The sequence below is a fragment of the Anolis carolinensis genome, unplaced genomic scaffold (genome assembly GCF_035594765.1).
Source record: "Anolis carolinensis isolate JA03-04 unplaced genomic scaffold, rAnoCar3.1.pri scaffold_12, whole genome shotgun sequence".
Taxonomy (NCBI): domain Eukaryota; kingdom Metazoa; phylum Chordata; class Lepidosauria; order Squamata; family Dactyloidae; genus Anolis; species Anolis carolinensis.
Genome location: NW_026943823.1, coordinates 22656964 through 22684385, shown reverse-complemented (window position 1 = coordinate 22684385; position 27422 = coordinate 22656964).

Below are 27422 nucleotides of genomic sequence, written 5' to 3'. Positions count from 1 at the left end.
GAAAAAAAATAATAGACATTTTCAATATTGAGCAAGCTTCATTGTGGCAAATTATGAACGGAGTTGACAAAACTGTCGAAAGAGCTTGACACCTGACTGGAATAAAAGATTTTTGCACCTATTAATTTTATGTAGAAGCAAAGAGTTATATGTGTAGGTGAAGAAAAACCTCATCTTTTTGAAGTTTTAAAAAAATGCAGCATATCTTTTTACTACCTAAAGAATGAGGAAATATTAAATACTGCTGAAAGGAGCTGGGGAATCAAATTTGAATAAGCCATTAATAATCCAGTGAGTGCAATAAAAGATACAACAGAGTAAGTATTTTCCTCCCAGTAAAAGGAAGACGGTCTTTGATATAGTTGTGGGGAGGCTCTTTTAATCTTTTCTAATTATGATTATTAATTCAGACCTAGACTCTTGTCTTACAAGTCTCCGGCTCATCTTTTCAAGAGCTCAAGAGCAAAGCTTTCAAAGCCAAGCCGTATTTCATAGAACCCAGGATTTTATGTTGCCTGATACGTTAGATATCACGTTCCAGAGAACCGGGGTATTTCATTTACATACATATACATATTCCGAGACACATTTTCTTCACCTACTGCAATCGAATACAAAGCTGCCCTGCATTTTGCAAGCGTGTCTGGCAGCATCAAAAGTTCCACATACTTTCAAAGTAGCTTTAAAATGCAACTTGGTGATTTTAACAGACTTCTGGTATAATCCTTTCATCCTTGTTATTTTAAACAGATGCGTCTTCGCTTGTTTCTAATTCATTAGTCTTTTGCTACTATAGTTTGTTAAATTTGCATTTAACAGGGTTAACCTTTGGCATGTTTCTATCTGCATTTCTCTTTGCTTGTATCTGTTATAATACCGTAAAGTGGTTTGAGTAGCAATTCTAAGGAAACATGGAAAGTAATTAATTAAGAGAAGAGATTTGCAATATCATGTTTCTTGTTCACATGGCAACTGAAGAATGGAGGGTGGCCACAACACAATGCTCCTTGCATGTATGTATGTTGCCAGTTGAAGCGTCACATATGAACAGGACTTTTGATTGAGTTTTTTGTTCAGTATCATGACATCCACTCTCTAGAACAGGGGTCTCCAAAGTAAGGGTCGGATGTGGCCCTCCAAGGTCATTGACCTGGCCCCAGTCCCAAACTTTAGACTTAGGGTTGACCTACGTCTACCTGGTCTTTGGAGGTCTCTTTGCTTACCTATGGTCTTATGAGATCGTCTAGATGGTCTTTGAAGATCTCTTTGCTTAGCTACGGCCTTATGAGTCCATCTAGATGGCTTTTGGAGCTCACTTTCCTTACCTATGGTCCTATGAGACAATCTAGATGGCTTTTGGAAGTCCCTTTCCTTACCTATGGTCTTATGAGACCATCTACATGGTCTCTGGAGGTCCCTTTGCTTAACTATGGTCTTATGAGATGGTCTAGATAATCTTTGAAGGTCTCTTTGCTTAGCTACGGCCTTATGAGATGATTAGATGACTTTTTGAGGTCCTATAGGACCGTCTAGATGACCTTTGAGGGCCCTTTTCCTTACCTATGGTTTTACGAGATTGTCTAGATGGTCTTTGGGTGCCCCTTTCCTTACCTATGGTCTTATGAGACCATCTAGGTGGTCTTTGGAGGTCACTTTGCTTACCTATGGTCTTATTAGATTGTCTAGATCGTCTTTGAAGTCTCTTTATTTAGCTACGGCCTTATGAGATCATCTAGATGGCTTTTGGAGGTTACTTTCCTTACCTATGGTCTTATGAGACTGTCTAGATGGCCTTTGGGGGTCCCCTTCCTTACCTATGGTCTTATGAGATCGTCTAGATCAGGGGTCCCCAAACTAAGGCCCATGGGCCGGATGCAGCCCTCCAAGGTGATTTACCTGGCCTTTGTCCTAAACTTTAAACTTAGGGTTGACCTAAGTCTAAAATGACTTGAAGGCACACAACAACAATCTTATTTTTTTTACTATTTCAGCATAGTCTGGCCCCCTAACAGTCTGAGGGACTGTGAATCGGCCCTTCACATTAAAAAAGTGAGAAAACATTTACCATATGCAGTTGAAAGCCACACCCAAATACCACATCTCACGTAGTCACCATTCAAATCTAGGAACTTACCATAGTGATGAATGAGCTTTGCAACTCCTTCCCCACTAAATTCTGCCACTTGCTTCCCCAACCACTTGTTTCCAATAATGGGGACGTGGCTGGCAACAAAGTGTTTTGGCGATGCTGCGCAGCTGCAGGAACGGGTAACCAGCTGGTTGAGGACGCAGGTGGCAAAATTTAGTGGGGAAGGAGTTGCAAAGCTCATTCATCACTGTGATAAGTGCCTAGATTTGAATGGCGACTACATGAGATGTGGTATTTGGGTGTGGCTTTCAACTGCATATGGTAAATGTTTTCTCCTATACTTTGTTCATTTTTAATTCCAAAATGTAATCTACTTTCTGGATAGCCCTCGTAATAATAATAATAATAATAATAATAATAATAATAATAATAATAATAATACTTTATTTATACCTCGCCACCATCTCCCCAAGGGGGGAATAGAAATACTGTAAATAAATAAATAAATAAATAACACAACTCAAAGTTACACCAGTATAATATCCAATCTTATGATCAATATCTTTATTTGCCTTTCCAGCTTGGTTTTGACCCTTGCTGTTGTATAACAATGTTGTGTAATATTGTGTAATAAAGTTTTCAAACTCTTCTTTGCTTAATCTTCTTGTCTCTTCACAACACAAGAAGAAAAGGATATCACAATACTTGATACTAGTTGACATCTAATATGGCCCATCACAAAGAATAATGGAAGCACCCCCAGGACCATTAAATAAAATTTGATAATGGAATCAAGGTAACATCTGCTTATAGTTTTAGAGAGCATTATGTTTTTAGTGGCTTATTTTTAAAGGCAATTACATAGTAACATTTAAATGAACAAAGAGTGGCAACCGTTCTGCTGAGTCGGCGCTTCGAAAGGCATTCAGCATTCAACCAAGTTCCCGCTAACACATCTGCAGTAATGATTAAATTTGTCATAACATTCTAAAAACAAGGATCACATTTTGTTCTTCCATGTTGCTAATTGCTGTGAGCCGAGGAAAGAAGTGCTGACGGAGGAGAAAAGGTGTTCCAAGAGTGATGTCTAGAGACAAGCTGCAGCTCTTTGGTTTTTGTTTTGTTGCTGTTTCTCATTCTGAAAAAGACACTGTGGTCTAAATCCTGGTATTCACACCAACTACAAAGACACATAGGCTTCAATCCAACATTTTGTTGTTTTTAAATAATGTTGACAACTCTTTGACTTTGGACAACCCTATGAATGGGGCCAGGCCATGGCGCAGCTGGCTAGTAACCAGCTGCAATAAATCACTACTGATCGAGAGGTCATTCTGTTGACCTGAGCAGCCCGAAAGACAGTTTCATCTGTCAAGTAGGAAATTTAGGTACGCTTTATGCGGGAGACCAATTTAACTACTGTATACACTCAAGTATAAGCTTAGTTTTTCAGCCCTTTTTAGGACTGAAAAAGCCCAGCTTGCTGTTGACCTACGCAGCCCGAAAGACAGTTGCATCTGTCAAGTAGGAAATATAGGTACACTTTATGCGGGAGACCAATTTAACTACTGTATACACTCGAGTATAAGCCTAGTTTTTCAGCCCTTTTTAGGACTGAAAAAGCCCAGCTTGCTGTTGACCTACGCAGCCCGAAAGACAGTTGCATCTGTCAAGTAGGAAATTCAGGTACGCTTTATCCGGGAGGCTAATTTAACTACTGTATACACTCGAGTATAAGCCTAGTTTTTCAGCCTTTTTATGACTGAAAAAGCCTTGCTTGCTGTTGACCTAAGCAACCCGAAAGACAGTTGCATCTGTCAAGTAGGAAATTTAGGTACGCTTTATGCGGGAGGTTAATTTAACTACTGTATACACTTGAATATAAGCCTAGTTTTTCAGCCCTTTTTAATGACCGAAAAAGCCCGGTTTGCTGTTGACCTAAGCAGCCCGAAAGACAGTCGCATCTGTCAAGTAGGAAATTTAGGTACGCTTTATGCGGGAGGTTAATTTAGCTACTGTATACACTCAAGTATAAGCCTAGTTTTTCAGCCCTTTTTTATGACTGAAAAAGCCTGGTTTGCTGTTGACCTAAACAGCCCGAAAGACAGTTGCATCTGTCAAGTAGGTAATTTAGGTACGCTTTATGCGGGAGGCTAATTTAACTACTGTATACACTTGAGTATAAGCCTAGTTTTTCAGCCCTTTTTATGACTGAAAAAGCCTGGCTTGCTGTTGACCTACGCAGCCCAAAAGACAGTTGCATCTGTCAAGTAGGAAATTTAGGTACGCTTTATCCGGGAGGCTAATTTAACTACTGTATACAGTCGAGTATAAGCCTAGTTTTTCAGCCCTTTTTTAGGACTGAAAAAGCCTCCCTCGGCTTATACTTGAGTATATATGGTACATTTATTATTTTTCTCTATTTTTATTAATATTATTACATTTATTATTTTACTCCATTATTATTGTTACTATTACATTTATTTCACTTTGTTTTTATTATTATTAATACATTTATTATTTCACTCTGATATTATTATTGCTATTACATTTATCATTGTACTCTATTTATTATTATTAACAGGATACATAAGGGCATTTACATTGAAGAAGATGAGAATAATGATCTAATCAGAGTTGGACAGCCTTATTTTAAATTAGAGTTTTATGTAAATATTCAAAAACATTTAACCTACCGATGCCTCAATTAATGTAATTTTATTGGTATCTATTTTCATTTCTGAAATTTACCACTCTCGGCTTATACTTGAGTCAATGTTTTCCCAGGTTTTTTTGTGGTAAAATTAGGTGCCTCGGCTTATATTCGGGTCGGCTTATACTCGAGTATATACGGTACTTTATTTCAACTGTAAGTATTTTGCAATTAGGAAACCACATGATGCTGTTAAAATGGAAAGCAATTATTTATTGTTAAAAATAAACTCCCACCAAGTCACCTGGAAAGCTCAGTATTTAATTCAAATCATAGTTTCCTTTTCTAATTATTTTGGAGCAATCAAACAAAGGCAAATGCTGCTTGCATCTCTAATTATTTCTTTTTCAAAGGATTCTGCCTTGGTTTTAATGCATTGGTACAAAATAGGATATATGGCTTATTGAAATTTGTTATAATGTTTAATCACCTTACAGTACGGGGAAATACACAATATCATTGTGTATTCTGTAAGTTGAAATTTAAGAAAGTAAATATATTCTCTCTCTGGGGGGTATAATATTATTCTGAAGGTAGTTGTTTATCAAGCATATGTAATTTGGCCAACCTCGCTTTGATGTGAATGCAGAACAAATAAAGTTATATTTGAAGGCATGTGTTTCAGAGAATAAATTTTGGCTTTTAAAGCCAGTATATAGATATATATATACTAGCTGTGCCCGGCCACGCGTTGCTGTGGCAAAGTGGTGGTGGTATTGGTTAAAAATTGTTGTGTAATTTTTATTTGAAGTTATTTGCATTTTTTTAAATTAATTTTATTGTAAGTTATATTTTTATTTATTATATTTTATTATTTTCTTGTATTATTTTTAGTTATTTTCTGTTATAGTATTTTATTGTATTATTTTTTTAGGGTTTTTAATATTTTTTTATTGGGTTGCTAGGAGACCAAGTTGGAGGAGCTTAGCCTTCTAACTGGCAGCAATTGGATAAAAGCAATTATTCCTCTCTCCCTAATTAGGACTTTATTTTTCTTTTCTTTTTGTTGTATCAACCTAGAGGCGTGGATGATGGGTTGTGTTGTCAAATTTCGAGGTTGGGTGGCCTGTAGTTTTGTTGTTTTGTGGGTCGCCGTGATGCCATTACTCTTTTATATATATAGATATATATTAGGTAGTTTTAAACATTGAAAGAGTGAGAACAATGTTGGGTATAGAACAGAGAGTGAAAAGAGAAGTGAAGGGAAGGAGGAGAGAAAAAAGAAAAAAGAAACAAACAAACAAAAACACAACAACAAATAATAATAATAATAATAATAATAATAATAATAATAATAATAATAATAATGCGATCACTTCCTTTAATCCTTTGTGGTTAGGGTTCTGTTGTTTCTTTCATCGAAAGTTATTCATTATCCTTCTGACCCTAATTCTTCTCCAGATATTAATATTCTATTAATTCTTCAATCTTCTTAAAGTCTGTTTGTTTTATAGGGTTTCCTGAATTCTTTTTAAGAAAAAAAAGTTAATTGGTCCATATCTTTTACCTCCCTTATTTTGCTTCTCCATGTATCCAAATCTGGTGTTTCCTGTAATTTCCATGTTTTGCAAAGCCTATCCTTGCCGCCGTCGATAGATATGTGAATAAAATATCTTCATTTTTTGTTAAGATCAAGTCCTTATCTAATAGACCTAGAAGATAAATATTCTGGATTCTTGGGGAAGGTTCTTTTAAATAATGTTTGTAATTCCTTGTGGATTTTTGTCCAGTATTTGGTGGATATTTTGCAAGTCCAGCATAAATGGAAAAAACTTCCATTGTGTTCCAAACACTTCCAACAATTTGTGTCGGCATTTTTATACATTTTGGATAATTTGATTGGCTGCAAGTCGCTTCTGGTGTGAGAGAATTGACCGTCTGCAAGGACGTTGCCCAGGGGACATTGCCCGGATGTTGTTGTTTTTCTACCATCCTTGTGAGAGGCTGCTCTCATGTCCCCGCATGGAGCTGGAGCTGACAGAGGGAGCTCATCCGTGCTCTCCCGGGTTGGATTCGAACCTGGCAGCCTTCAGGTCAGCAACCCAACCTTCAAATCACAAGGCTTTATTTAACCCACTGCGCCACCCCGGGCTCCAGTTGCCAAGTTGTGTGTGTGGAGAACCAACCGCAGTGTTGCACCTCAAGGCAGCATGAGCACTGGAAACCACACAGAGACCAATAATCATATAGTATCTTTGTTAAAACAATAATAAATTCAGGAATGAATAAGTGGAAGCGATGAGAGAGGACTAGTCCTTTGTAAAAAGGTATGAATTAGTCCAAAGAATTGAAGAGAAATGTCCAATATTATTGTCCAAAGTCCAGAAACCGAAACACGCTCAAAACTGTTTGAAAGTTCTTGAGCGGGGAAAAACAACAAGGAAGCAAGAGTGAATAACAAGGTCCAAAGAACAAGGTCCAAAGAACAAGGTCCAAAGAACAAGGTCCAAAGTCACTAGGTAATCTTTGATATCAAGGCAGGAACGAGACGGAGTTAAAACCAATCTTGATTCAGGAACAAGGCAAGGAAGTAAATTTACTCCGGTTCAAATCGGGAGTTGCGGCTCGGCTTGGCCGCCAGGAACAGGAGACTTGGCTTGGTGAAATCAGGGAACTGGAGTCGGTGAAGTGTTCTCAAGGAAACACTACGTTGACACCACAAAGTGTTTGCAGTGCAAGACACTTTTATGGAACGAAGATCAGTTCCCAATGAAGGGAGACCAAACTCCCCAAAAGTTCCCAAGGGAATCTTCTTATCCACAATCCCCTCAAGATGCCAAGAGGTCACTCTTTCTAAGCTCTTGTTTTTCTGATCTCTGGTGATACAGAAACTCCTTTCGGTTGAAGAGCACGTTCTCTGGCAAATTCTGGACATCTGGTTCAACCACGGGAGTAACATCTCCTGTATCTCCCTTCTGTTGAAGGACGCATTCTCTGGGGAACTAAGAACATCTGGTTCAGCCATGGAAATAATATTTCCAGTATCTGTCCCAATTAAAGAAGCATCTGAACTATCAACAGCCGGCAGCTGGAACTGAAAGGAGCTGGGAGAACTGGGCAAAATGTCAGAATAAGCTTCATCCTGGTCAAAGTTCATTTCTGGATCAGGTTCAGAAGCCAAAGGTGGTTGGGGTATGACACCCAGGCACTATTATGTGAGCCGTGATCTGATCCCATCTCACCAATATAGACACCAGGAGATATGTGTGTTTGTGTGAGGCTGGCCTAAATGAAAAACAATAATAGGGTTTAAAACAAAACAAAGTAAAAATCTAATTAAGGAGAAGTAATGAATTCGATAAAACATGCACCTGCTGTGCCGTGTCCCCTCCCCTCCTGATTCCTTAAAGCAATGTTTTGGCAGGTCATGTGTAGATAAAAGAAAAATCTAATTAAGGAAAGGCAACTGTATCTCAGATCAATATCTCTCTTTGATAAGAAATCTGCCTCTGAACAAGCGCAGGAAAGTGGCTCCCTTTGGTAGTCGGTTTCTTTCTTCCTTTTCATATCACCGTTCCCCAGAACAACGTTTGAAAAGGAAATACTCATCTGGACTAAACATCTTCCCGGCGGCATTTTGGAAATGCAACACAAGAGAGAGGCTCAAAATCTCAGGAGCAGAACTGGGTCTGAAACTTTAGAGCACAAAGAAGCTTTTATTTTATTTTATTTTATTTTATTTTATTTTATTTTATATATATAACGCTCTTCTCCCCCAGAGCGGTCTTACACAATGGCAGAATTAAATGGCACATATAATACAACATGTAGTAAAAACCAAACATAAAACACAAATAAAAGCCAGGATCCAAATCAAAATAAAATAATTAAAACCATGTGACTATTACAGCAGGGGAAGTTTCAAGCCAAAGTCAGAGCCAGTCCGTGTTCAACTTCATATTAATCTACAGAATCCATCAGGCCATATCAACCCATATCCTAGGATGGGCCAAAGGCTTGGTCCCACAGACAGGTCTTCAGCTGCTTTCTAAAAGATATGAGTGAGGGGGCTTTCCTCCTTGGCAAGGAGTTCCACAGCTGCGGAGCCAGCTGCGGAGCCAGTTAGCTTCACCTTGCTAAATACACAGATTGAAGTCTTTTGTAGTTTATTAGGAAGTAGGAACTAAATAGTCCTTAAAAAGCAAACATAAAGTTCCAAAAGATTGTTGCAAAACAAGGCTTTAAAGAATAATCCAAGAAAACATAAGGCATACAACAAGGTCCCATGAATGCATGACAAAGTCCCATGAACATGAACACACTAAGGCTGCAAGACAATCCGGGAAAGCGAGAGCTTGCTTCTTGATTCGAGCAAGAAGTTGCTTTGACAAAGGTTTCTCTTTCAGCACACCGTTTTAATACCCTTTGCATAGCATGAAAGCATTTCTTTGGCCTCTGACCTCCCTCTTGTTTGCTATCCTAACACTCCTGCGAATCCTGAATTCCAAACGACCAGCTCAATCCAAAGATTCCGTTTCATCAAGGCCAGACAGCTTGTTAGCATTAGCGTCTGTCTGCTTGCTCTCAGACTGGGAGCTGTCCTCCCTTCCTGAGTCAATTTGCACCTGGCTAGCTTCAGTATAATCAACACCATTCCCTGCCGTGGGAAAGCCTCCCTGCTCCTCATCTTCCACAGCAGGAACACTCTGAACCTGACTCCCATAATTCCCATCAGAGTCATCTTGAACCTGAATCCCATAATCCCCATCAGAGTCACTCTGAGGCTCCAGCTGAGTCACAACACCACCACCGAAAAAGCCCTGTCTCTCATCCCCACTAACCGCACCTGTGATGGCGGCGGGACCGAGATCATGGCCTCACTTAAAGATCTTAATCTGCAGGACGGCTCGTAAGGGGAGATACGTTCTGAGAGGTAAGTTGGACCAGAGCCGTTTAAGGTATTGTAGGCCAAAGCCAGCACTTTGAATTGTGCCCGGAAACTAACAGGCAGACAGTGGAGCTGCTTCAACAGAGGAGTTGTATCCTCCCTGAATGGCGCTCCAGTTAGTAACCTGGCTGCAGAACACTGGACTAGTTCCAGCAGATGTATGAAGATAAAGGTGCTCCTTCAAGAATAGGAAACCATTGAGAATAGTTGCAGAATTCCCTCCATAGAAATATTTCATGTCGTTCAATAAGACGTTGATTAATATCAGGGAAAAAGGACCAAAGTGCTAGTTTATTTCAGATATCCATATTTCTGATTAACTGCTACTTTTTGTAAGCACTTCATATGATTCATAAGCCAGTCTAATTAATTAAAAGCAAGAAGGCTTCACTTTTAAGAGGGACTGTCATTCACCAATGATGCAAAATGATTTTTCATTAGCCAGCGAGTGGTTTTAAGCTAAATAGATGGCTATTACCCAATTATTAAAGGGACCGGAGGAGGGATTGATGTGTTGGAAATGTCTTGGTAGACAGCACTAAATATAACCTTGAATTTTCAGCCAGTCATTACAGGAAGGGATTCCACGGTGAAAGTGCTTCCCTCCTGGCTTTACAAGTTGAACGTGTTGGATTACAAATGTAAATCCTGACTTGATTTGTTTTCATGTGGTTAATGGGAAAAGTTCAGTTTATTCTGTTTTTGTTCAAGCCTGAACAGCAAGGATTGCTAGGCCCACTATTTGTAAATGTGGGATTTGTGTATTGATAGTGTTTAAATGCAATTTGTGTCTTGGTTTGTATTGCATACTGATTGCATCATCCAGAGAGTACTATAGTCTGTAAAGAGTTAATTACTGAGAAGCTGTGTTGACCTTGATGTGTGGCTGGAACTGGGGAGTGTCCAGACACAAGTGTTTGTGCATTACTGATTACATCAGTTCAGTTCAGTTCTGTTCTGCTGTCTGCTGAGAAGTCAAGTCCTGTGTCCATTGTCTTCAAGTCTGTTTGTCTTTATTACTGCTTTCAGTAAAACTTGTATATAGTTGTACCATCCTCTCTGATGTCTCTTCGTGCTACGTTCCTCTGACTCCATCCAACTGCTGCTGCGCTCCGTAAATTACTCTGACACTATTCACTTTTCCACATCATCACTAGACTATTGGATACGTTTCTGCCAACGATGAACAAGTTTTCTGAAGCCGTCACGGAAGAAGTCGACACTCAGTTTCTGCAACCAACGTCTCACAGTACCCATTGTGCACAGATCTTGCGATAGCCAAGCAAAGCAATAATGTGACCCACACGTTCTTGCAAAATGCCAATTATGCTTGGAATTTCTTTCTGAGTGATACGACAATCGGCCAGAATCAATCTGTCAACCTTTTGCTTGTACAACTCGGTGGTTGCTGTCATAGGACGTCCAACTCTTTGTTTGTCACGCAAGTCAGATGTTCCCACCTCAACATCTTTAAACTTACTCGCCCAACAACGCACAGGATTCACATCAACACAATCACCATAAACATCTTGCATTCTCGGAGGAATCTCCTTTGGGGTGACACCTTCTGCTATCAAGAATTCAACGACTGCTCGTTGCTAAAGTCGCATAGACTGACCATCTGCGCAGGGTTCCATACTTGGCACTTTAACAACACAACCGTTCAATGCTAAGGCTTCCCCGTCTGCGCAGGGTTCCATACTTCGCACTTTAACAACACAACCTTTGAATGCTAAGGCTTCCCACCAAATGGAAGTGTAGAGGAGAGTCTACTGAACAAGCCAGGACCTGCCGCAGACCAGGATTGCCATCTCTTGAGGAGTTACGAAGGTGGAGGCATTACTTTTCACTCAACCCTCGTAGAATTAGCAGAATGTGAATACACAGTGTAGACATTGCTGTAATCCCCAGCTGAATGCCACCTAGCCCAGCAATTATACTGAGATAAAATACAGTATACATCATTCATCATAAGAATTTAATTCTCAGAGGTAAGTAAGTGTCTTGGCTAATAATGGGTGGGAAGCAGAGAGAAAACGCCATTTGCTTGTGTTCACATTATTCCGACACCACTTAAAGTGCCTAGGAAAAGCTAACCTTGTAACACATTAATTTCATTTCTGGTAAATAACACATTTCCTGTGCAAACAATTACAGAGTCACTTTCTTGGCTCTCTGTGTGTTTTGCTGGCGCGATTAGAGCATTCTCTTCTTAAATCTAATAATCGCGGCACCAATATTTTTTCATATGCAAACAAGGAGTGACAACCCAAACATGAGTACAATGTTTTACTTCTCTCCGTGGATTACACACTCTCCCTGGTGTCGCCGGCACTTCAGATCTGCAAAGGTCTGACCAGATAAGCCACGGTTATGGTAAACAAGGTCATAATGATTGCAAAAACATTCATTGGATGCTTATTTGCATATCTATCCCACCTTTTTCCCTATGAATTCATGCTGGTGTCTTATCCAATTTTTTCATTACATCAACTTTATAAATTTTTGTGTAAGTGTTTGTGTGAGAGATAAATTTTCAATATAATTTCCATCCCTTGGTCTGGTGGCAAATAATAATAATAATAATAATAATAATAATAATAATAATAATAATAATAATTCTCAAAAGCAAGCTCAATGGAGGCAACACTATCAAGGCCATAAACACCTCGGCCATACCTGTCATAAGATATACTGCTGGCATCATAAACTGGACACAGATGGAACTGGACAATTTGGACAGAAAAACAAGAAAACTCATGAACATTCATCATTCCCTGCACCCTCGCAGTGATGTTGACCGGCTATATCTGCCTAGAAGATCAGGGGGCAGAGGACTCTTGCAAGTAAAACAAGCAGTCAAAGAAGAAGAACATGCCCTGGCAGAAGATGGAAAGCAAAGTGAAGAACCTGCTTTGATTGAAGTCAAAAATCAGAAACTCCTCAAAGCACAGCAGACAAAAAACCAGTACAAGAAAACCGCACTACAAACTAGAGCTGACAGCTGGCACAACAAAACACTGCATGGAAAGTTCCTTGACAAAATTGAAGGAAAAGCTGACAAGGAGAAGACCTGGCTCTGGCTCACGAATGGGACCCTGAAGAAGGAGACAGAAGGCCTGATCCTTGCAGCCCAGGAGCAAGACATCAGGACAAATGCAATTAAGGCCAAGATCGAAAAATCAGCTGATGACCCAAAATGCAGACTGTGCAAGAAAGCTGACGAAACCATGGTTCATCTCCTCAGCTGCTGTAAGAAAATCGCACAGACAGACTACAAACAGAGGCACAACTACGTGGCCCAAATGATTCATTGGAACTTATGCCTCAAGTACCACCTCCCAGCAGCAAAGAACTGGTGGGATCACAAACCTGCAAAAGTATTGGAAAATGAGCACGCAAAAATACTGTGGGACTTGAGAAACCAGACTGACAAAGTTCTGGAACACAACACACCAGACATCACAGTTGTGGAAAAGAAAAAGGTTTGGATCATTGATGTTGCCATCCCAGGTGACAGTCGCATTGACGAAAAACAACAGGAAAAACTCAGCCGCTATCAGGACCTCAAGATTGAACTTCAAAGACTCTGGCAGAAACCAGTGCAGGTGGTCCCGGTGGTGATGGGCACACTGGGTGCCGTGCCGAAAGATCTCAGCCGGCATTTGGAAACAATAGACATTGACAAAATTACGATCTGCCAACTGCAAAAGGCCACCCGACTGGGATCTGCGCGCATCATCCGAAAATACATCACACAGTCCTAGACACTTGGGAAGTGCTCGACTTGTGGTTTTGCGAAACGAAATCCAGCATATCTATCTTGTTTGCTATGTCATACAATAAAATAATAATAATAATAATCATCATCATCATCATAATCCAGCATATCTATCTTGTTTGCTGTGTCATACAATAAAATAATAATAATAATAATAATAATAATAATAATCCAGCATATCTATCTTGTTTGCTGTGTCATACAATAATAATAATAATAATAATAATAATAATCCAGCATATCTATCTTGTTTGCTGTCATACAATAATAATAATAATAATAATAATAATAATAATAATCCAGCATATCTATCTTGTTTGCTGTGTCATACAACGTCTTTGTGTCAATAATAATAATAATTATTATTATAATTATTATTATTATAAATAAATACAAATAAATACAAAATTCAGCATATCTATCTTGTTTGCTGTGTCATACTCTGTCTTTGTGTCAATAATAATAATAATAATAATAATAATAATAATAATAATAATAATAATAATAATAATAATAATTACAGTAGAATCTCACTTATCCAAGGTAAACAGGCCGGCAGAACCTTGTATAAGCGAATATCTTGAACAATAAATTGGGATTAAACATCAAATTAGGTTATGACTTTACAAATGAAGCACCAAAACATCATGTTTTACAACAAATTGACAGAAAAAGTAAAATCAAACACTGGTCCCAGCCTTTCTTAATTCTAGCTTGAGATCTGATTATCCTTAACTACCGGATGTCAAAGCTGTTGAAATGTTCACGACTTCTTCAATAACACGTTCAGTTTTTCTGGATGTTGTCTTCACCTTTGCCTCCACATGCATTCCGTTCAGGTTTGTTTCAATTAATTTTGTAACCCAAGAAATCCCTCCGTTTGCAAAGGTTTCCTCATTCCATCGGCTGTAGTCTTAGGCCGTAAATCCCATGAAACTGAGAAGGATTAGCTTCCGCGTAAACATACTTACAATTGCAATATTATTAATCATCCGCCAAGTTCTTGAGAAGTCTGCAAATCCTGTTATCTACCCAGTCAAATATATCTATCAAGAACGTCCTACGCTGATACTGTTTTTAATTCATCCTTTCTTCGCAAAGTACACGTTGCCTTTCTGTTAGAAAATTACAACTGTTTGTCTGTCCATCCATCACCCACCCGTGGGTTTTGAAGCTGCTGCCTGAGCAGGACTCATAATTGCCTTGTTTAAATTTTGGAAGTCCGACTGTCAGTCACAATGGATACTCTATTCAATTCTGCTTTCAAGCTTCTGAAAAGCTTTATACTACATTAATCTCCTTGTTGATTACGTGGATGGATGAGCTGTCCATTCCCGATTAGTAAATGTGGGATTTAAATGAATTTTAATTTAATAGTTGGGTATGGCTGCCCGTGTCATATTTATTTATTTATTTTATTTACAGTATTTATATTCCGCCCTTCTTTCTCACCCCGAAGGGGACTCAGGGCGGATTACAATGAACACATATATGGCAAACATTCAATGCCAACAGACAAACAACATACATTAGACAGACTCAGAGGCATTTTTAACATTTTTCCAGTTTCACGATTCCGGCCACAGGGGGAGCTGTTGCTTCACCATCCAGAAGTGGCTGTACTTCCTCATTCCTTTCCTCGTGTTTTGCTGGCAGTTTTATGGTGTTGTAAATTAGCCTCCCGCATAAAGCGTCCCGAAATTTCCCTAATTGACAGGTGCAACTGTCTTTCGGGGCTGCATAGGTCAACAGCAAGCCGGGGCTATTAATGGTCGGAGGCTTAACCCGACCCGGGCTTCGAACTCATGACCTCTCGGTTACTAGCCAGCTGCGCCACAGCCCGGCCCATCTACTCATCCAACTGTTGTATGCTCACCAGGGTTACAAATAAAGTTCAGCAGCTCAATGCTTTAACACACTGCACCACCGGGGGCTCCAAGCTATGCTATATGGCAGAGCGGTACCTATTGATCTACTCACGTTTACATGTTTTCGAACTGCTAGGTTGGCAGAAGCTGAGGCTAAGAGAGGGAGCTCACTCCGCTCCCCGGATTTGAACCTATGACTTTTCGGTCTGCAAGTTCAGCAGCTTAGTGCTTTAACACGCTGCGCCACCGGGGGCTCCAAGCTATGCTATATGGCAGAGCAGTACCTATTGATCTACTCACATTTGCATGTTTTCAAACTGCTAGATTGGCAGAAGCTGGGGCTAAAAGCAGGCACTCACTCCGCTCCCCGGATTTGAACCTGAGACTTTTCGGTCTGCAAGTTCAGAAGATCAGCGCTTTAACACGCTGCACCACTGGGTGCTCCAAGCTATGCTATATGGCAGAGCGGTACCTATTGATCTACTCACATTTAGATGCTTTCGAACTGCTAGACTGGCAGAAGCTGGGGCTAAAAGCAGGCGCTCACTCAGCTCCCTGGATTCGAACCTGAGACTTTTCGGTCTGCAAGTTCAGCAGCTCAGTGCTTTAACACACTGCACCACCGGGGGCTCCAAGCTATGCTATATGGCAGAGCGGTACCTATTGATCTACTCACATTGACATGTTTTCAAACTGCTAGATTGGCAGAAGCTGGGGCTAAAAGCAGGCACTCACTCCGCTCCCCGGATTTGAACCTGCGACCTTTCGGTCTGCAAGTTCAGCAGCTCAGTGCTTTAACACGCTGCGCCACTGGGGGCTCCAAGCTATGCTATATGGCAGAGCGGTACCTATTGATCTACTCACATTTAGATGCTTTCGAACTGCTAGATTGGCAGAAGCTGGGACTAACAGAGGGAGCTCACTCTGCTCCCTGGATTCGAACCACCGACCTTTGAGTCAGCAAGATGAGCAGCTCAGCGGCTTAATCCGCTGCACCACCGGGGGCTCCTAGTTTGCTACTCTCAGAGATTCTGATTTGATTCTATATCACATTTCCCTGTCTTCTTAATGCATTACCCTGAGCACATTTCCAATCACTGCCTCCACTTTAACTTCTTTGGCGTTGTCTGCCTGGCTTTGAATGATTCAACATCTTAGTCACCTCATCAACATATCCCACTCCTGGATGTGGCATAAAATCCCAGTTCCCTACCCTGGGCTGTGCCTGGGATTGTTAAATGAACCAGTCCAAGGCATCATACGAGTCAACTGAAGTTCATGGAGTAATTGCTTTATTAAATAAACTCAGAGGCCTTCTCATCTTAACCTTTAATATAATGGATGGTAGGACCAGTCATTCACTCTTTTTGGCTCAACAAGACAAGGGACAGGACTTGAGTCAGTGCTTAACACTCGGGAGAGATCTCCACACTCGCATGCACCTGGTTAAGAATTCAAGAGACGGTGTGGGAGGAGGAAAATGCATTTGCTAGCACTCGCCGTATTAAGACCTTGTCGGGTATTCTTAATGTTAAAATGAGCTGCTGGGGAAAAGCGTTCAACTCAACGGTTCCCCCATTACATTCAGAGTACAAGGATGGCACAAAGCCCTACTGATATTTGGAGCCATGGCCTTTAATAATAATAATAATTATTATTATTATTATTTACAGTATTTATATTCCATCCTTCTTTCTGACCCCAAAGGGTGATGCCATATGAACATAGAGACAGAGACAGACACAGAGACAGAGACGGGGAGAGACACAGAGGCAGAGGCAGACACAGACACAGAGGCAGAGGCAGAGACAGACACAGAGGCAGAGACAGAGACAGACACAGAGACAGACACACACACAGAGGCAGAGGCAGAGACAGACACAGAGACAGAGACAGACACAGACTAGAGACAGAGACAGAGACAGAGACAGAGGCAGAGACAGAGGCAGAGACAGACACAGAGACAGAGACAGACACAGACAAAGAGGCAGAGACAGAGACAGACACAGAGACAGACACAGAGACAGACACAGAGGCAGAGACAGACACAGAGATAGAGACAGAGACAGACACAGAGGCAGAGACAGAGACAGACACAGAGACAGATACAGACACAGAGGCAGACACAGAGACAGACAGACACAGAGGCAGACACAGAGGCAGACACAGAGACAGAGACAGACACAGAGGCAGACACAGAGGCAGACACAGAGACAGACACAGAGACAGAGACAGACACAGAGACAGAGACAGACACAGAGACAGACACAGAGACAGACACAGAGACAGACACAGAGGCAGAGACAGAGACAGACACAGAGGCAGAGACAGAGACAGACACAGAGACAGAGACAGAGACAGACACAGAGGCAGACACAGAGACAGAGACAGACACAGAGACAGAGACAGACACAGAGGCAGAGGCAGACACAGAGACAGAGGCAGAGACAGAGGCAGAGACAGACACAGAGGCAGACACAGAGACAGACACAGAGACTGAGACAGAGACAGAGACAGAGACAGACACAGACACAGAGGCAGAGACAGAGACAGACACAGAGATAGAGACAGAGACAGACACAGAGGCAGAGACAGAGACAAACACAGAGACAGATACAGACACAGAGGCAGACACAGAGACAGACAGACACAGAGGCAGACACAGAGGCAGACACAGAGACAGAGACAGACACAGAGGCAGACACAGAGGCAGACACAGAGACAGACACAGAGACAGACACAGAGGCAGACACAGAGACAGACACAGAGACAGACACATTAATTTTAATGGTCAGGTGCTCACTCCAACACGGGCTGGCCTCGAACTCATGACCTCTTGGTCATAGTTATTTAATCATGTCCAACTGGGGGTTGGTGCTCATCTCCAGTTCTAATAATAATACACTGTTATAATTGTAAATTTATATTACATGTAATATTACTACTAATATTGCAGTATAGTCGTATAGTACAATATAGTAATATATAATGCTTATTATATTGTGCTATGCTAATAATATAATATATTGTATTTACATATAACTTGTAAGCCGCCCTGAGTCCACTTTCGGGGTGAGAAGAGTGGGATATAAATGTCGCTAATAAATAATAATAAATAAATAATAATAACTTGTAAGCCGCCCTGAGTCCCATTTCGGGGTGAGAAGAGTGGGATATAAATGTCGCTAATAAATAATAATTAATAAATAATAATAACTTGTAAGCCGCCCTGAGTCCTCTTTCGGGGTGAGAAGAGTGGGATATAAATGTCGCTAATAAATAATAATTAATAAATAATAATAACTTGTAAGCCGCCCTGAGTCCCATTTCGGGGTGAGAAGAGTGGGATATAAATGTCCCTAATAAATAATAATAAATAAATAATAATAACTTGTAAGCCGCCCTGAGTCCCCTTTCGGAGTGAGAAGGGCGGGATATAAATGTCGCTAATAAATAATAATAAATAAATAATAATAACTTGTAAGCCGCCCTGAGTCCCATTTCGGGGTGAGAAGAGTGGGATATAAATGTCGCTAATAAATAAATAATAATAATAAGCCAAAGAGCTGGCATTGTTGGTAGACATCTCCAAGGCCATGTGGCCGGCATGATTGCATGGAGCATTGTTACCTTCCCACCAGGCAGTACCTATGTATCTACTCACATTTACTTATTTTTGAACTACTAGGTTGACTGAAGATCCCCAGATTCAAATATTTGCCTTCTATTCTTTTGAAATTTTCCCTTTTAAAATACCAGAGCCTTATCCCTATGGATTCCGTTCTAGGTCAAACTTGGCCACAACGTTTCTTACCATAGAATTCCTCGGAAAGATTTCTCATGTTTCCCTCGTCCTTATTTTCATGCAAAGTTGCTATTTGCTGTGCCAATTAGAGCAGCTGGCTCCGGCTGCTGGGTCGCGATCCCCGGAGAAATCAAGGAAAGAGGCCAGAGTCAAGAATTTCCCCTTGCCGTCTCCGAGATTGAAAATGAAAGCTTTGTGGCTTAATGAGAAAATAACGGGGCTCGTTTGCACGGCGGTCGGGACAAATTGTAGCTCCGGGTACACGCCACTGTCTTTCCATTGAGGAAGCGATCAGCTGCCTGTCATCGAGTGTACAATATTGATACCCAAATTACATTTAATTGGATAGAATTAAAGCTCCTATTCCCATTGCTCTCTGCAAAAAAATTACTTACCGTTTCTGTATCTATGAGAAAGATTTCTTTGAAAGAGCAGAATGCTTTGATTCTCGTCCCAGATACAAAGTGATCAATGGCATGATTAGCTTTTTCATTTTGCTGGAGATAAAAATTGATAAAAAAAATTCCAATAAAAGAAGAACAAGGCTTGTTGGTTGACTTTTCTTGGAAACACCGGGAGTATAAAACTCGAGTATAAAACTAGTTTTTCAGCCCTTTTTTTAAGACTGAAAAAGGCCCCCTCGGCTTATACTCAGGCAAAAAGAGAAAAGACTTGGGTCAGCTTATACTCGAGAATATATGGTACATTTATTATTTTTCTCTATTATTGTTGGTATTATTACATTTATTATTTTTCTCTATTAATACTGGTATTATTACATTTATTATTTTTCCTCTATTATTGTTGGTATTATTACATTTATTATTTTTCTCTATTAATATTGGTATTATTACATTTATTATTTTTCTCTATTATTGTTGCTACTATTACATTTATTTTACTCTATTTTTATTATTAATAATACATTTATTATTTCACTCTGATCTTATTATTATTATTATTTCATTTATTATTTTACACTATTTATTATTGCATATATTACTTTCCTGTATTTATTATTATTATTATTATTATTATTATTATTATTATTATTATTACATGTATTATTTTCTTCTATTATTATTAAAAAGGATAGATAAGCACATTTACATTGAAGAAGATGAGAATAATGATTTAATCAGAGTTGGACAGTCTTATCTTAAATTTGAGTTTTATGTAAATATTCAAAAACATTTACTGTATATACTCAAGTATAAGCCTAGTTTTTCAGCTCTCTGATCTTATTATTATTACATTTATTATTTTACTCTATCTATTATTACATGTATTATTTTCCTGTATTATTATTTATTATTATTATTATTATTATTATTATTATTATTATTATTATTATTATTATTATATGTATTATTTTCCTCTATTATTATTAAAAAGGATACATAAGCACATTTACATTGAAGAAGATGAGAATAATGATTTAATCAGAGTTGGACAGTTATCTTAAATTTGAGCTTTATGTAAATATTCAAAAACATTTAACCAACTGATGCCTCAATTCATGTAATTTTATTGGTATCTGTTTTTATTTCTGAAATTTACCACTCTCGGCTTATACTGGAGTCAATGTTTTCTCAGTTTTTTGTGGTAAAATTAGATGCTTTGGCTTATATTCGGGTCGGCTTATACTCGAGTATATAGGGTAATTTGTTTGGGGAAAAGTTTCTCCCTAAATCTTTTATCAAGGGACCAGAAGGCATCACAACGAGGCATGCAAGAGTCAATTGTCCCAATGCAGGACCATATATTTATATGTGTGTATGCATTTTGAGGAGGTGAGTGGACAATTCTTCTTCTTCTTCTTCTTCTTCTTCTTCTTCTTCTTCTTCTTATTATTATTATTATTATTATTATTCTATGACACAGCAAACAAAATAGATACGCTGGATTTCATATCACAAAATAACAAGTCGAACACTCCTCAAGCACTTATTATTATTGTTGTTGTTGTTGTTGTTATTTTATTTTATGACAGAGCAAACAAGATAGATATGCTGGATTTCGTATCACAAAATCACAAGTTGAACATTTCCCAAGTGTTGTTGTTGTTGTTGTTATTATTTGATACACAACAAGATTAGTACACAGCAAACACAATCACTATGCTGGCACTTGGATTAGATCACATATCAAACACTTCCAAAGTTTTACTATTATATAAAACAAAAACCATAATGATATTAAAGCTATAGACCAATCTCCTTATTGTACCAATTTTACAAAGTTCTGAAGAGACATATTTTGTATACAATTATTGAAAAAATAGACCCATGTTTGATTCCACAGCAAAGCTAGCTTCAGGAAAGACAAAAGCTCGAGTCAATGAGTTTCCCCAGTTTTTTCTGGTAAAATTAGGTGCCTCGGCTTATATTCGGGTCGGCTTATACTCGAGTATATACGGTACAATTATTGGGAAAAAAAGACCCATGTATAATTCCACAGCAAAGCTGGTTTCAGGAAAGACAAAAGCTCGTCAATAAGTTTTCCCAGTTTTTTCTGGTAAAATTAGGTGCCTCGGCTTATATTCGGGTTGGCTTATACTCGAGTATATACGGTACGTTTAAATGCCTGGACCCATCCATCACTTTTCTGTCTGCAGGTCCACAGTTAAGTTGTTTTCTCTCCCATTTGCTTTAACTGGGTGGATGAAAAGGCCAAAATTATTCCTAAAATAAAAGAAATCATATTGAGATTGCCCAATTGGACGAGTGTATAAACAGCAAGGTTATCGGGCACGTCTAAAAAAATACTATTTGAGGCATGAAAAGAATCTTGTTTGCTGAACTTCAAAAATATAAAGTGCCAAAGGAAACCCTTGCATGATGTTTTAAAAATTTTGGAATGCTTCTTGTAAAACACTGTCTTGGGTAATGGACAGAAAAATACATGGCAGCTCTGGATGAATTATCGGCCGAAATGTGGCTCTCTCGAAACCTTTCAGCATCTCGGTCTGTTGCCATGGAAATGTTACTTAACTCGAGTGCGGGCGGGAAGAGGGTGGTTGCAAATGCTTCTCCGTGATCCTTGGAAGTTGTGGCCACTTAATTGCTGCAAAATATTAACAGCCGCTCGCTGCTGAAATGTTTGGTGATGGTTGCCTTGAAAAGCTTGCTTTTCATTATAGTTGATGGGCAGAACTGTTGGCTTGGAGACAAATGTGCTCCGTGTTTTGTCAACATTTCGTTCTGATTTGGACATGCAACTTTTGGAACTGGATCCACCGACAGCAGCAATATTCTATCCATCCATCGGTTTATTTGTTTGTTTGTTTATTTACAGTATTTATATTCTGCTGTTCTCACCCCAAAGGAGATTCAGGGCGGATCACAGTGTACATATACATGGCAAACATTCAGTGCCATACAACATACAGACAGAGACAAATACAAAGAGGCAATTTATCGTTTTCCAGCTTCCGGCTTCTTGATGGTATGCTCGATTCCAGCCACAGGGGGAGCTGCTGCTTCATCATCCACTGTGACACTGAGTCCTTCATGGATTACTTCCTCATTCCTTTCTGCACGCTGTTGGGTGATTTTTAGGGTGTTGTAAATTAGTTAAATTAGCCTCCCCACATAAGCGGTACCTAAATTTCCTACTTGATAAATGTAGCTATCTTTCGAGTTGCTTAGGTCAACAACGAGCAGGGATATTTTTACAGCACAGGTGTGGTGCTCAATCCGACATGGGCTGGCTTCGAACTCATGACCTCTCAGTCGATAGTGATTTATTGCAACTAGCTACTAACCAGCTGGCTACTAACCATAGCCCGGTTCCATTTCTAGGCATCCTAAGGAAGTCCAGCTCCACAAAGGGCAAATGCAGGTACCTATGAATTCTCACCCGAGCCTACTCTGTTCCTCTTAGTAATCTCATACCATCCACCTTCCTTTTTCTGCTGACAAGAATTCAATGACTGCACGTTACTTAAGTCTCATTGACCAATCATCTGCGCAGAGTTCCATACATCACAATTTAACAACACAACCGTTCAATGCTAAGGCTTTCCCGTCTGCGCAGGGTTCCATACTTTGCACTTTAACAACACAACCGTTCAATGCTAAGGCTTCCTGCCAAATGGAGCTATAGAGTCTACTGAACAAGCCAGGACCTGCCGCATACCAGGACTGCCATCTGTTAATTATTATTATTATTATTATTATTATTATTATTATTATTATTATTATTATTATTATTTATATTATTATTATTTTATTTTTATACCCCGCCCCATCTCCCCGAAGGGACTCAAGGCGGCTTACATGGGGCCAAGCTTAAGGAGTTACAAAGGTGGAGGCATTACTTTTCATTCAACCCTCGTAGTTTCCAGCAATCCGTGAAAGCTTCCTAAAAGTTTCAACAGGAGATAAGGCATCTAAATTAAAAAACTAAGTACAGCTACAGGTGGTTTCATAATTCATGTAGTTTTAAGGTGGTTTGTAGGAGTTCCAGATAATGTTTGTTTTTGGGAAAGCAAATATCAAAAAAGAAATAACTTTTATGCATGCAACTACCAAATACAGTAGACTCTCATTTATCCAACATAAACGGACCAGCAGAACGTTGGATAAGCAAATATGTTGGATAATAAGGAGGGATCAAGGAAAAGTCTATTAAACATCAAATTAGGTTATGATTTTACAAATTAAGCACCAAAACATCATGTTATACAACAAATTAGACAGAAAAGGTAGTTCAATACTCAGTAATGCTACGTAGTAATTACTGTATTTACAAATTTAGCACCAAAATAATACGATGGATTGAAAACATTGACTATAAAAATGCGTTGGATAATCCAGAACGTTGGATAAGTGAATGTTGGATAAGTGAGACTCTACTGTAGTCTAAGCCCCGATTACAGAGGCAATGAATCCAATTTGATATTCTGAGCCATAGAAGAACATTTGTGGGGAGTGAGTGGATACTTGAGTAATAAAATATCCAAAGATCTTGAGTAGGGAAGTGCTTTGTCTTGCTGTTTTCTCAGTTTTGGTCAAGACAACCTGATATGGTAAGATGGATTTTCTAAACCTAGTTGAAGCTCTCTCTCGTCTTCAGCACAAGACAAGAGGTTCTGAGGACACAAGCTAGTCATGCTTTTTTTCCCTTTGTGAAGCTAAGTGCACACGTCAATGACAAGCAGAAATTGAGAGACTGATTAATCAGAAAGGCACACACTATCCAATATTCTTGCTTTACTAGTTCGTGCAAAAAATGGTATTGACATCTTTTATAATGCACATTTTATCATCCGCAAATCCTGAAACCCAATTTATTTGAACATAGAGATTAATGAATGACTCACTGTTTCCCAACTGGATCAGTATCACCATCACTGTTAATTTTTTCACAAGGTACACGTTATCACTGCTAAATCCCTAAACCCAATTTATTTAGAGAGAGAAGTGACCAGACCCCAAAATAGCACGAGCGAACCCTTTAGAAACGTAATGTTTTAATGTGCAAACCAACTGTGTGCAAGTTTTGTGCAGAATAACTTTGGGACGGCAAACATTTTCATCCGCTCAAGATATTTTTGGTAGAATTTCTTTGCAGAGAGAAGTGTTCTTTTCCTTTAAGAGGCTGGCATAGCCTAACACCAACTATACACAAAATATTAACATCATGAGCAGGGGTCCCCAAACTAAGGCCCGGGGGCCGGATGCGGCCCTCCAAGGTCATTTACCTGGCCGCCGCCCTCAGTTTTATAATATAATATTTTATATCATTTTTAATAATGTAATATATTGTATGTACATATAATATTGATACAACAGGGGTCCTCAAACTTTTTAATCCAAGGGCCGGTCCACAATCCTTCAGACTGTTGAGGGGCCGGATTATCATTTGAAAAAAAAAATACAATTTCCGATGCACACTGCACATGTCTTATTTGTAGTGCAAAAACAAGAACAATGAAAGAACAATACAATATTTAAAAATAAAAACAATTTTAACCCAACATACATTTATCAGGATTTCAATGGGAAGTGTGCTCCTGCTTCTGGCCAATGAGATAGTCAAGTTAATTAGGGTTGTTGTTGTTGTTGTTGTTGTTGTTGTTGTTGTTGTTGTTGCGTGCCTTCAAGTCATTTCAGACTTTGGGCGAGCCTAAGTCTAAAATGTATTTATTTATTTATTATTTATTTACTGCATTTATTTACTACATTTGTATCACACCCTTCTCACCCCAAAGGGGACTCAGAGTGGCTTACAAATTATATGTACATACAATATATTATATTATTAGCATAGCACAATATTAGCATTATATATTACTTTATTGAACTATACCACTATACTGTAATATTATTAGTAATGTTATATGTAATATAGAATATATAATTAATATTATTATATGGTATTATTATTGTATTGTATTACATTATAATATTATTATCAATATTATATGTACATACAATATATTATATTACTAGCATAGCACAATATTAGCATGATATATTACTATATTGATCTATACCACTATACTATAATATTATTAGTAATATTATATGTAATATAGAATATATAATTAATATTATTATATGGTATTATTATTAGTGTTATATTGTACTACATTATAATAGTATTATCAATATTATATGTATATACAATATATTATATTATAAAACTGAGGGCGGGGGCCAGGTAAATGACCTCGGAGGGCCGCATCCGGCCCCCGGGCCTTAGTTTGGGGACCCCTGGTCTACAATATAATACTAATAATAATACCATACAATAATATTAATTATATGTTATATATTACATATAATATTACAGTATAGTGGTATAGTTCAATATAGTAATATATAATGCTAATATTGTGCTATGCTAATAATATTATATATTGTATGTACATACAGCTGCTCTGAGTCCCCTTCGGGGTGAGAAGGGTGGGATATAAATGTAATAAATAATTGTAGTAAATTAATAAATAAATAATTTTAGACTTAGGCTCGCCCAAAGTCTGAAATGACTTGAAGGCACGCAACAACAACAACAACAATAATCCTAATGAACTTTACTATCTCATTGGCCAGAAGCAGGCCGACACTTCCCATTGAAATCCCAATAGGTTTATGTTGGTTACAATTGGTTTCATTTTTAAATACTGTATTGTTCTTTCATTGTTGTTGTTGTTTTGCACTACAAATAAGACATGTGCAGTGTGCATAGGAATTTGTCCGTTTTTTTTTTTTCAAATGATAATTCGGCCCCTCCACAGTCTGAAGGATTGTGGACCGGCCCTCTTCTTTAAAAGTTTGAGGACCCATGAACTATACAGATGGGTTGTTGTATGTTTTCCGGGCTGTATGACCATGTTCCAGAAGTATTCTCTCCTGACGTTTCGCCCACATCTATGGCAGGCATGCTCACCATTACTCTTACTAAAGTTCCCGCAATATTTATCTAGGCCTACATATGGATGCATGGAGGAGGATCATACTCCTTTACCAGCAAACTTAGATAAACAGTCTACAATTAAGCTGATTGGTGTCTTGCATGTTCAGGCTTTAAGTGAATCCGAAGCAAGCCTCGGGCAATGATGAGCCTGCTTGCTTTGAATCTTCTTTCTAATCTGGCCGTGCACAATTTGCTTCTGGCGATTACATAAAGTTGATGGCATACCAGGGCTTGCTCCTTCCGTGTTCGATTCCTCCGTCTCCATTGCTGATTGTGGAGGGTTGTGCTCAGGAGGGAGGAGGCAGTGTGAAGAGGGTAAGCCTTTTTGTATGAGGGTTGAATGAAAAGTAATGCCTCCACCTTCATAACCAGGATGGAAGTCCTGGTCTGCGGCAGGTCCCGGCTTGTTCAGTAGACTCTCTTCTACAGATAGTTCCATTTGGAGGGAAGCCTTAGCATTGAACGGTTGTGTTGTTAAAGTGTGAAGTATGGAACCCTGAGCAGAAAAAATGGAATGCAAAGATACAGAATGGGGGACTCCTGGCTCGACAGCAGTACGTGTGAAAAAGACCTTGGAGTCCTTGTGGACAACAAGTTAAACATAAGCCAACAATGTGATGTGGCAGCTAAAAAAGCCAATGGGATTCTGGCCTGAATCAATAGGGGAATAGCGTCTAGATCCAGGGAAGTCATGCTCCCCCTTTATTCTATTCTGCCTTGGTCAGACCACACCTGGAATCACACTGGGTCCAATTCTGGGCACTGCAATTGAAGGGAGATGTTGACAAGCTGGAAAGTGTCCAGAGAAGGGCAACTAAAATGATCAAAGGTCTGGAGAACAAGCCCTGTGAGG